This window comes from Camelus ferus, chromosome 1, assembly GCF_009834535.1.
Source record: "Camelus ferus isolate YT-003-E chromosome 1, BCGSAC_Cfer_1.0, whole genome shotgun sequence".
NCBI lineage: Eukaryota > Metazoa > Chordata > Mammalia > Artiodactyla > Camelidae > Camelus > Camelus ferus.
In genome coordinates this window covers 509,113-521,454 of record NC_045696.1, presented here as the reverse complement: position 1 = coordinate 521,454, position 12,342 = coordinate 509,113, and the positions used below count along the sequence as shown (strand labels likewise).

General features: G+C 42.1%; 1 long non-coding RNA gene across 1 annotated transcript; it reads left to right on the top strand.

The window, feature by feature from the left end:
* Positions 1 to 66: 66 nt before the first annotated feature.
* On the top strand, positions 67 to 4,582 carry LOC116666040. Its single transcript, XR_004322901.1, has 2 exons — positions 67 to 342; positions 1,355 to 4,582. It is a non-coding gene; the product is annotated as an uncharacterized LOC116666040 (long non-coding RNA).
* Positions 4,583 to 12,342: the final 7,760 nt, after the last annotated feature.

Here is a 12,342-nt window from a genome sequence, read left to right as displayed (position 1 = left end):
AGAGGCGGAGCGCGCCGCGCCCCCGAGCGGGAGGCGGGGCCAGTGTTGGTGGGCGGTGCTTGGGTGGGGCCTGGGTGGTCTGGGGCGAGGCCTGGGCCTGAGGGCGGGGCGGGGCGGGGCTTGGCGGCTGGGCGAGGCCAGGAGGAGCGCGACTTCCAGTCGCGCCAGACGCCGTAGTCCGTCAGCCCCGAGCTACCTATGGAGCAAAGTTTCAGGGCGAGGCCACCAAGGGGCTCCTGAGGAAGACTGACCCTTGAGGAGGGTCCCTCCCAAGGCCAGAAGGCAGGGGGTCTGGAGAGCAGCAAGTTCCCTTGAAGAAGAGCCAGAGACTGGCGGCTCTGGGTGAGTGTGACGGGAGACTTGGCAGCGAGAGGGGAAGGCCTGGGGGATAAGGGGCTCTTGGGGGGCACCTGAGAGGAAGTGAGGCAGAGAGATGACGGGAGGGCGGCTAACAGGAGGGGAGGTGACAGGAGAGGGGCTGACAGGAGAGGAGGTGACAGATGAGGTGACAGGTGAGGAGGTGACAGGGGAGATGACAGGAGAGAGGGTGACAGGAGGGGAGGTGACAGGAGGGGGCTGACAGAAGGGGAGGTGACAGGAGAGGGGCTGACAGGAGGGGAGGTGACAGGAGAGGGGCTGACAGGAGGGGAGGTGATAGGAGGGGAGATGACAGGAGAGGGGCTGACAGGAGAGGTGACAGATGAGGTGACAGGTGAGGTGACAGGAGGGGAGATGACAGGAGAGGGTGACAGGAGGGGAGGTGACAGGAGGGGGCTGACAGAAGGGAAGGTGACAGGTGAGGAGGTGACAGGAGGGGAGATGACAGGAGAGGGTGACAGGAGGGGAGGTGACAGGAGGGAGATGACAGGTGAGGGGCTGACAGGAGGGGAAGTGATACGAGGGGAGGTGACAGGAGGGGAGATGACAGGAGAGGAGGTGACAGGAGAGGGGCTGACAGGAGGGAAGGTGACAGGTTAGGGGTCAGTGTATCTTCAGGGAGGCTGAGTCTAGGGAGGGCTTCACTTGTGGGACTTGGGAGGCTGAGGTGCCAAGCACCTGCCAGCCCAGGGGAGGGACCCACATTGGGAGAGCTTGGGCCACTTAGAGGAGACCCAGCAATTTTGAGGTCCCTGGTATAAGTAAAGGTGGAAGGCCTGAACTCTATGGGAAGGGAAAGAAAGTTGGAGACCCTGCTTATAGGACGGGTTGGGATTGGGGGGCAGGTAAAGTGGTCAAAGGGTGTGCAGCAGGATCCAGGGACTCAGCGGAGTTGGAGGAAACAGTGTGGACATTGAGGTCCTGAAAGTGGCTCTCCAGAAACCCACAGACAGCCTCATATATTCATCTTCCACAGAAGCCCTGACATCAGGTCACAGCTTTCCCAGTCAGGTGAGTGTTTTTGTATCAATCCCTTGAGTCCTATCCCCATGCCAGGAACCCAAGAAAGCCAGAGGGGAAGGGGGGCTTGCAAAGGAAAACACATGTACATCTTCCCCCTAGTAGAATATCAGGCTGTTAGATGATCAGTAAAGGACACTTCCTCTACTTAGCCTAGTTCAGAAACCAATGAAGAAGATACAGCAATAAGATGAATATATAGCAAATACCAGCCTTGCTACAGAAAAAAGGCTAGTCTGGAGGATGTGGTTTAGATGGACAATCAAGAGCACTAGTTACTTCCACCCATAAATCAGACACAGATACCTCCTAGTCTCTGCCCCAGGGGGAAAACTGCAGCCTCCACAGAGCTGCTGCATCAAGCACGTGCAGCCAAGTGCAAATGGGAACACGCCTGTCAGCCTGCTGACCCCAGAGAGTGTACCAAGAGGAGACTGAGCACACTTGACCTTGTCTGTTCTCCAAAATTCACCAATTCACACTTCCCTGGGAGTGTAAAAAAGGCTGGAAGTTTTTCTCCAGGGATGTCCCACCATGTGGAAACACAAAGCGTAGGAATAAGGGTTCCACGTGGACATCTCAAACTCTTGACTCTGGCAGAGCTAAGGAAGGAAAGAGGTTTCAACTGAAGCAGAGTTTGAGTTTGGGTATTTTACTGGACTGGACTTTTATGAGCAAAATGATGATTCTCTTTTTTTAATTTCTAAGAAGAAAAGGGAAAAACTGTAAAATCTATCTGAGAAGTCACAGATAAGATTTTCTGGGGACAGTCATGAGAAAAAATAATGCTTCTCTCTACTTGCACCCTACCAATTCCAACTTGTTCAATAAACAGGACACAGAAGACTCTGAGGTTCTTGGCATGGACAACTGGGCATATTTACTAAAATAGAGGTTTGGAGGAAATTGTCAACTTAGATTAGGAACATGTTAAGACAGAGATACCCATAAAACATTTAAGTAGACAGGTTGAGTATACTGGTGTTCAAGAGAGAGAGGACAAGACTAGAGAGAGGAATTTGAGAGTCATCTGTTTTCAGGTGATGTTTGAAAACAGTATTGGATGAACTCAACTAGGGAGTGAATATTCCAAACAGAAGAATTTCCAGGATGAGCCTTGGGGCACCAACCATTTCCAGTCTAGAGAGGAAGGAGTGGCCAGAGAGAAGAGAAAAAGTAGGGGAATGTGGAGTCAGGGAAGCCAGTGAAGACAAAGGTGATCTGTGCAGAGGTTTTAAAAGGATTGTAAAATGAGGTCAGAGAATTGGTGACTAGATGTGGAAAGACAGTTTACTAGTGACTGACAAGAGCATCTCAGGAGATGTGAGGAGAAAATCCTAGTGGCAGTTAAAAAGGGTGGGGAGGATTTCCAGTTAAACATGTTAGACTGAGCACAGGCATTGACTTCTATTTCCCACCTAAACTAGACTTACGTAAAGTAATAAAAGAGATAAAAACACACAGTGAAAGAATGAGAGTGGAAGCACCAGTAAACAAGAGAGGTCAACAAAATACAGAGGCTGGAAATGTAAGGAGGAGTTGATAACTGACTTAACAAGCCAGAGAAAGCTGAAACCCATGTGTAGGGATGAAGCGATTAAGAAAAGAGACCCTTCTTGCAAGTGAACCCCAGGAAGGTGCAGAAATTAGAAGAACTGGTGAAAAGTTTGAATAAGAAGCAGTGTGACAATAGATCCCTTCCCCTACCTGTGTGGAAGCCTACAACAGTTGAGTAGAGCAGGTGTGAACTCAGGCACAAGGCACAGCTGAGGGCCACTGAAAGCAGGGGAGTTGAGTGAAAGTCTACATTCATGTGGGAGTCCCACTTCTCCCACTCAGCTATATATCTTCAGGCAATAGGAGGAGGATTTCTCTGGTGAAAATGGCTCCCCCAAAAGACCTGCAAACATTGGCAACTGGGACCCAGCAGAAAAGCAGAGAAGCCTATCAGCTGGCAGGCTGTATCTGTTAGCTTAGAGCATCCAGCAAGCTCTTCAGAGCCCCATCATCAACAGGAGCCAGACATTTGAGGAAAATCTCTACCATGAAAGACAAGAAAACAGAGAAAAAGGAAATTTTTTTAAAATGGAGGCGATTGAAAGTTATGGAAGACGATTTTGGCGAAACACGTCCTCACATGTTTTGGATGTTATACACATGAAACAAGAACCATCTGACATACTCTTTCCCTCCCTGCCTTATTTTTCTGCTTATCATCAATTAGCATGCCAAGTGTTTTGCATATTTATCTTGTTTACTGACTATCGCTCCATTAAAATATAAACTCTGTGAATATAAGCTCTATTCATTTGTTGCCATATCCCCAGTACTTGCAATAATGCCTGGCACATAGTGAATACTCCAAAATTATATACTGAGTGAATGAATGAATAGGGTTCTCTAAATAAGAAACATTATGGGAAAAAACTCAAAAATTAAAAATATGGCATCAGTTTTTTAAAAAAAAAATTTAACTTTTTAAATTGAAATATAGTTGGTGTACAATATTATATAAGTTACAGGTGTACAATATAGTGATTCATAATGTGGCAGCAGTTTTAAAGTCACTAGAGCAGGGAGATAAAATAGAGGAATTTTAGGACAGTAGAATAAAAAGATAAAGATATTAAAAATTGAAAAGAGAAGTGTCAAGATGGCTGAGTAGAAGGATGCTCGTACCTTACCCTCTCCCACCAATACACCAAGACTGACATCCACAGACCCACCCATCCAATCAGAACACCTGCTGAACTTTGACAGAACATTGCCTTCTTCAAAAGACAAAATATGCCACTAATCTGATAGGACAAAAGTGAAAAAGAAGAAAAAGGAAAATAGTGCAGGACTGGTCCCATGGGGAGGGAGCGGCAAAGGAAGAATAGCCCTCATTCCCTGGGTCTCCCCTTCTCCAATGAAGAGTCAGCAGGATGGAGGGGGAATCTCCTAGGCTTGGATCTGTACAGAATAGCCCTTGACTGACAGAACTAAGTTAAACGGGCACTAAGGATCCCCACGGCTCCCAGCCCTAGATGCGAACTGGCAGGTGTGGGAGGAGATAGACTGCTCGAGCCTGGTGGAGGACTCCAGCAGTCTGTACAGAGGCAACCTTGGGGGACTGCAGTGTGCTGTGTGCCATTGCTGGGAGGGTATACAGATCAGAACAACCTGGGTCCCTCATAAAATATGAAAGAAAAAAAAAGTAAAGTGACATTGCTGGTGTGCTTGTGAGGGGAGGGGTACTAAAGCCTTTGTCTCTTCAGACCTGTGGCACGATTACTGGCGTGTTCTCGGGAGAAAAGAGGCGGAGCTCAGCTACAGCAACCATATCCTCTGCTGCGTGCCACCCAGGCAGAGGCAGGGTTGAAACCTGAATGTAGGGGCTCCTGTACCTAGGGGGGTCTGCAACTTCATAGGCTGGACTGATTTGTTTATAGCCCCAGGCAGATAGGAATGTTCTGCCCCGGTGCCTCTGTGAACTCATGCCTCTAAGACAAATGAACAAGGAGCAGAGTTCTGGCACAGAGCAAGGGCAAGGGCTGGTGCAGCCATTTTCTGAGTCCACCTATGAAGCACGGACCTGACATGGTGCAGGGAGCTGCTTGGAGCGGGGGAGCAACCCACCTGCCTACCATGCACTAGTTCAGCAAAGGGGGATGTGACCCACCTCCCTACCAACACTGGGAGCAGCACAGACCAGGGGCACAACCAGAGGGCCTCTGGGACCAGTGAGTGAAGTTCTCACAGCAGGGAAAAGGCAGGATCGGCAACAACCACAAAACACAAAGGAGGCCCTGTTCAATAGCCAGGGCAGGCTCTGGCTACCAGATCACCAGCTACACCCCCAACCAAAGGGATAACAGGCAAAAGGCAGGGAAGGAAGACTTGGCAACCACCCAAACTTAAGAAGGACCCCTCAACAAAATGATTAAGAGTGAACAATCTCCATGGGAATACATCCACTTTTTTTCTTTTCTTTTTTCTTTAACTTTTTAAATTTTTACTTTTAAAATTTTTTTTCTATTTTTTAATCCCTTTAAATTTTTCTTTTTAAAATATTTTTATTATTCTTTTGTCTCAATTTGATCTTTATTTTTGTTTTGTTCTTCTGTTACTGTTTACACTGTTTTCACGTTTTTTTCCTCCTTTAAGTTTTATAAAATTTGCTCTCAACTCGATTTTTATGTCTCTTCAATTTGTTCTTCTGTTATAGATTATATTGTTTTTAAATATTTTTTTCTTTAAATTTATTTTTTGTTTTATTTCTGCATCCACTTTAGATAAATAAATAAATAAACCCCTTAATGACCACAGTAGATAACTGATACTCCATAAGCCATAGTATCAGAGAGATGTAAGTAAAATGAAGAAGCAGAGGAGCCACTCCCAATTAAAAGAACAAGAGAAATTCCCTGAAAGAATAATCAATAAAACAGACTTTGATAGTCTACTAGATCATGATTTCAAAAAAGCAGTGATCAAAATACTGAAGGAACTAAAAGAGACTGTATATAGAGACAGAGAATATGTCAAAAAGGAAATTGAAACTATAAAGAGTAGCCAATTAAAATTGGAAAACTTATTTGCTGAGATGAGAGCTGAGCTAAAGGCTGTAAAAAGTAGGCTAGATAATGCAGAGGAACAAATAAGTGACTTAGAAGACAGGACAACAAAATCACCCAATCAGAACAGCTGAGAGGAAAACAAAAACCAATGAAAACAATATAAGGGACCTATGGGGTAATATAAAGCGTGCCAACCTAGGCATAATAGGGGTCCCAAAAGGATAAGAAAGAGCCAAACGGGATTGAAAAGGTATTTGAAGAAATCATGACTGAAAACTTCCCAAACCTAAAGAAGGAATCAGATATCCATGTACAGGAATCACAGAGGGTCCCAAACAAGAAGAACCCAAACAAACCCACACCAAGACATATTATAATCAGGATTGCCAGAGTTAAGGATAAAGAAATGATTCTAAAGGCAGCAAGAGAAAAACAAAGACTTAATTACAAAAGAACCCTCATAAGGCTTTCAGGTGATTTCTCTACACAAATACTGCAGGCCAGAAGGGAGTGGCAAGATATATTCAAAGTCCTGAATGAAAAAAAAGATGCAACCTAGGATACTTTATCCAGCAAGGCTATCCTTTAGAATAGAAGGAGAGATAAAGAATTTCACAAAGAAAAACTAGAAGAATTTAGCAACACTAAACCTATGCTAAAAGAAATATTGAAAGTTCTACTCTAAACAGAAAAGAAGCAGGATGCTACAAAAAGGAGAAAACCATGATTGGAAAGGTGATTGCTACAATGAATTACAACAGAATAAACACGAAATTGTAAAAGAGGACATCGAAATCATTAAGGGTGGGAGAGGGGAGCAAGAAAATATAATGGAGTTTTTTCTTTTCTTTTTTTCTTTTTTCTTTTTGTTCTTGGTAGGATGGGTTTGAGTTTATATTACTATCTGTTTAAAACAAACAGATATAGTAATGGGTTAATATATGTGCAAAACAGGGTAACCACAAACCGAAAGCTTACAATACAGTTACAAGCACTAAAAAGAAACCAAGATAATACAAAGGAAAATTATGAAGCCACAAAAAGAAAACTGAAAGGAACAAAGAAGAAATACCAAATCAACTGCAAAACCAAGTTCAAAATGAAAATTAACACACATCTATCAATAGTTATTGTAAATGCCAATGAACTAAATGCTCCAATCAAAAGACATAGAGTGGAAGACTGGATAATAAAACAAGAACCTACAATGTGCTGCATACAAGAAACCCACTTTAGGAAGAAGGACACACACAGATTTACAGTAAGATGATGGAAAAAGATATTCCACACAAATGGAAATGACAAGAAAGCAGGAGTAGCAATACTGATTTCAGACAAAATAGACTTTAAAATATAGGCCATAAAGAAAGAGAAAGAAGGCCTTTATAATGATTAAAGTAGCAATACAAGATGAGGATATTACACTCATTAACATATGCACCCAATATAGGAGCAGCTAAACAAATACATAAAGCAAATACTAACAGATATAAAGGGAGAAATTGATGGGAATACAATCGTTGTAGGAGACTTTTAACACCCCATTAACATCGCTGGGCAGATCTTCCAGACAGAAAATTAATAAGGCAACAGAGAAATTAAATGATACAATAGAACAATTAGATTTGGTTGATATTTTCATAACACTACATCCTCCCACAATAGAATATACATTTTTTTCAAGTGCACATGGAATATTTTCTAGGATAGATCATGTAGTCAGGCACAAGAGAAGCCTCAACAATTTTAAGAAGATAGAAATTATTTCATTTTTTCTGACCACAATGCCATGAAACTAGAAATCAAGTATAGAAAAACAAAGGAGAAAAAAATGACAGCATGGAGATTAAACAACATGCTACTAGAAACCAATGAGTCAATGATGAAATCAAAGAAATTAAAAAATACTTTGAGACAAATGACAATGAAAACACAACCACACAGAGTCTATGGGGTGCAGCAAAGGCAGTGCTAAGGAAGTTTATAGTGATACACGCTTTCCTCAAAAAAGAACAATCTCAAATAAACAATCTAACCTACCAGCTAAAAGAATTAGAAAAAGAGGAGCCAAAAAAAAAAAAAAAAAAGTCGTCAGCAGAAGGAAGGAAATAATAAAGATCAGGGAGGAAATAAGTAAAATAGAAAATAAAAAAAACAATAGAAAAAAAATCAATCAAACCAAGAGCTGGTTTTTTGAAAGAGTAAACAAAATTGAGAAACCTCTGGCCAAGCCCACAAGGAAGAGAAAAGAGAGAGCAAAAATAAACAAAATAAGAAAGGAAAATGGATTTCCAGTCAAGATGCTGGAGTGGTAGGATGACGAGCTTGCCTCTCCTTGTGACTACAACAAAACCACAACTGAATGCTAAACAACCATCGAAAAAAGACTGGAACCTAGCAAAAAACATCTTTGCAACTGGAAACAAAAAGGGAACCACAGCAGGACGGTAGGAGGGGCATGCTTGCGATATAATTGGGCCACATACCCCTCAGGTGGGCAAGCCACAAGCTGAAGATTTGTTAAGTCGCAGAGGCCCTTCCACAGGAGAGCTGTAAGCTCCACGTCAGGCTCCCAAACCCAGGTTCCAGCATTGGGAAGAGGAGACCCCCAGGACATCTGGTTTTGAAGGCCAGGGGGGCTTGGCTCTGGGAGCCTCACGGGACTGGGGGAAATGGAGACTCCATTTGCTTGGGAAACATACACAGAAACTCACGTGCACCGGGTCGAAGGGCAGAGGCAGTGATTTCATAGGAACCTGAGCCAGGCCTGCCTGCTGGATTTGGAGGGTCTCTTGGGGATGTGGGGGATGGCTGCAGCTCACTCAGGGGACATAAAAGCTGGTGGTGGACATTCCAGGAGTGTTAATCTACATGAACTTTCCTGGAGGCTGACATCTTGATTGGATCATCAGCACCAAGACCTAGCCCCATCCAACAGCCTATAGGGAAGCCTCAGGCCAAACAACATACAGGGTGGGAACACAGCCCCACCCATCAGCAGACTTCCCAAGCCACAGAGGCCTCTAGACACGGCCCTACCCACCAGAGGCCCAGGACCCAGCTTCAGCCAGCAGTGGGCAGGCACTGGTTCCTCCTGTCAGGAAACCTGCATAAGCCTCTAGTCCAGCCTCATCCACCAGGGGCAGATACTAGAAATAAGAAAACAATAATCCCAAAGCCTGTGGAAGGAAATCCACAAATACACAGAAAGATAGACAATATGAGGTGGCAAAGGAATATCTCGCAGGCCAAGGCACAAGATAAAATCCCAGAAGAAGAAATAAGTGATCAGGAGATAGGTAATTTATCTGAGAAAGAGTTTAATGATTTAAAGTTTAATGATGGCCAAGATGTTCAGAGAACTCAAGAGGAGTATAGATGCACAAAGTTTTAGCAAAGAGTTGGAAAATAAAAAGAATACCCAGAGTTGAAGAATAAAATCACTGAAATGGACAATACACCAGAAGGAACCAAGAATAGACTAAATGAAGCAGAAGAACAGATCAGTGAGCTAGAAGACAGATTAGTGGAAATCACTACTTCAGAACAGAAAAAAGAAAAAAGAATAAAAAGAAATGAAGTTAACTCTGGGACAACATGAAGCACACTAATATTCACATTATAGGTGTTCCAGGAAGAAAAGAGAGAGAGAAAGGACCTGAGAAAATTTTTGGAGAGATAATCACTGGAAAATTCCCCAACTTGGGAAAGGTAACAGTCACCCAAGTCCAGGACGCGTAGAGAGTTCCACACAGGATCAACCCAAAGAGGAACACACCAAAGCACACAGTCATCAAATTGACAATTAAGGATAAGGAGAAAATATTTAAAATTAGCAAGAGAAAAGCAACGAACAACATACAAGGGAACTCCCACAAGGTTATCAGCTGAGTTTTCAGCAGAAACTCTGCAGGCCAGAAGGGAGTGGCACGGTATATTTAAAGTGATGAAAGGGGGAAACCTACAGCCAAGAACACTCTGTCCAGCAAGGCTCTCCTTCAGACTTGAGGGAGAAATCAAAAGCTTCACAGATAAACAAAAGCTACAAGATTTCAGCACCACCAAGCCAGCTTTACAACAAATGTTGAAGGACCTTCTCTAAGTCATCAAACCACAAGAAAAGAGAACAGAAAGAAGAAAGAGAAAAAAAGAGATCAACATAAGATTGCTTTGGCTGTTGGGGGTCTTTTGTGGTTCCTTATAAATTCTGGAATTGTTCGTTCTAGTTCTGCAAGGAGTGTCGTGAGTATTTTGGTGGGGGTTGTGTTGGATCTGTGGATTGCTTTGGGTAGTGTGGCCATTTTGATAGTATTGATTCTTCCAATCCAAGAGCACAAGAAAGCTTTCCATTTCTTTGTGTCATTTCCGTTTTCGGAGTATAGGTAGCCTCCTTGTTTAAGTTTATATCTACACATTTTGTTGTTTTTGATGTAATGGAAATGTCTCTGTGAGTTATAAAATTCTGCTTTTTGAAGTGAAAAAAAAAAGTGAATGAAGGGCCACGAATGGCAAAATATCTTTCTTTTTTATGAGTGAGTTGTATTCCATCACACACACACACACACACACACACACACACACAACACACACACACTCTGCATCTTCATTATCTATTCAACAATTGATGTGCACTTAGGATGCTTCCATATCTTGGCAATTATAAATAGTTAATAATTAATAGTTGTTAATAGGGTGTGTGTATCTTTTTGAATTAATTCTTATTTTGTGGTTGGCTTTATTCCTTTGATAACTATGTAAGTTTAAAAAGCTAAAGCTCTAAAGTTTCTTAGAAACAATGAACAGTACATATATATAAATTTAAAAATATATGTGCAGTTAAAAAAAAAGATCTAGCAAGCCATGAAAGACATGGAAGAAACTTAAAAGACATATTACTAAATGAAAGAAGCCAGTCTGGAAAGGCTACAAACTGTACAATTCCAGCCAAATGACATTCTGGAAAAGGCACAGCTACAGAAACAATAAAAAGATCGTGGTTTCCAAGGGTTTGGGGAGATGGAGGGAGGCAGGAATGAACAGATGGGGCACAAGGGATTTTTAGGGCAATGAAATTATTGTTTGATACTATAGTAGTGGATACATGTCATTATGCATTTGTCAAAAGCCATAGAATGTACAACATCAAGAGTGAACCCTAATGTAAACTATGGACTTTGGTTGATAATAATGTGCCCATGTTGGTTCATCAACTGTACCAAATATGCCACACTGATGAGGGATATTGAGGGAAGGGCAGTACATATGTGTGGGTAGGGAGGGTTATGGGTGAACTCTCTGTATTTTCAACTCAGTTCTGCTGTGAACCTGAAACTGATCTAGAAGAATAGTCTATTTTTAAAAAAAGAAAGAAAGGAAAATGAAGAAGTTATAACCAATACCACAGAAATACAAATTATCATATGAGAATACTATCAACAACTATATGAAAACAAAACGGATAACCTAGAAGAAATGGACAAGTTTCTGGAAACATACAGTCCACCAAGACTAAATCAAGAAGAAACTGACCACATGAACAAACCAATCACTAGAAATGAAATCAAATTAGCAGTAAAACACCTCCCTACAAACAAAAAGTCCAGGACCGAATGGCTTCACTGGGGAATTCTTTCAAGCATACAAAGAATAAATCATACCAGTCCTTCTCAAATTCTTCCAGAAGACTGAAAAGGAGGGAGTACTCAGAAACTCATTCTATGAAACCACCATCACCCTGATACCAAAATCAGACAAAGACACTACCAAAAAAGAAAATTACAGACCAATATCACCGATGAACACAGATGCAAAAATCCTCAACAAAATATTAGCAAACATAATCCAACAGCACATAAAAAAGATCATACACCATGATCAAGTTGGGTTCATCCCAGGAACATGGGATGGTTCAACACATGCAAATCTATCAATGTAATACACCACATCAACAAGAGAAAGGACAAAAACCATATGATCAACTCAATAGATGCAGAAAAAGCATCTGATAAAATTCAACACCCATTTATGATTTAAAAAACCCTCACCAAAGTGGGTATAGAGAGAACATATCTCAACATAATAAAAGCTATCTATGACAAACCTACAGCCAGCATAGTACTCAACAGTGAAAAACTGAAAACCTTGCCACTAAAATCTGGGACAAGACAAGGTTGTCCACTCTCACCATTTCTATTCAACATAGTCTTGGAAGTCCTAGCCACAGCAATCCGGCAAGAAAAAGAAATAAAAGGGATCTAAATTGGAAAAGAAGAGGTGAAATTATCACTATATGCAGATGATATGATATTATATATAGAAAACCCTAAAAGCTCCACGCAAAAACTACTAGAACTAATAAAAAAAAATTCAGCAAGGTAGCAGG